This window comes from Chrysochloris asiatica, unplaced genomic scaffold (genome assembly GCF_000296735.1).
Source record: "Chrysochloris asiatica unplaced genomic scaffold, ChrAsi1.0 scaffold00214, whole genome shotgun sequence".
Classification (NCBI taxonomy): domain Eukaryota; kingdom Metazoa; phylum Chordata; class Mammalia; order Afrosoricida; family Chrysochloridae; genus Chrysochloris; species Chrysochloris asiatica.
In genome coordinates this window covers 1,002,997-1,003,280 of record NW_006408732.1, presented here as the reverse complement: position 1 = coordinate 1,003,280, position 284 = coordinate 1,002,997, and positions in this window count along the sequence as shown.

Below are 284 nucleotides of genomic sequence, written 5' to 3'. Positions count from 1 at the left end.
TGGGTGGTGGATTCTTTGCTGGTTACCTGGACGTATGGGGTGGGTGAGGGGAGGGAGGGCAAGTTGAAGCACAGGGTAGGGAATAAACACAGGATAGTTTGGGTGCTGGGGAGGGGGGGCAATACAAAAGAAGGGAGAAGGAAATGGAAGAAGAGGAATGGGAGAACAATTAGGCAGGTTTGCATGGGCTAAGCGGGATAGCGGTAGATAATGATGTATGCACAACCTTGGAAAAACAGGCCTCTGTGATATAGGAATTGAGGCATGGTAGCAATGGGCAAAAG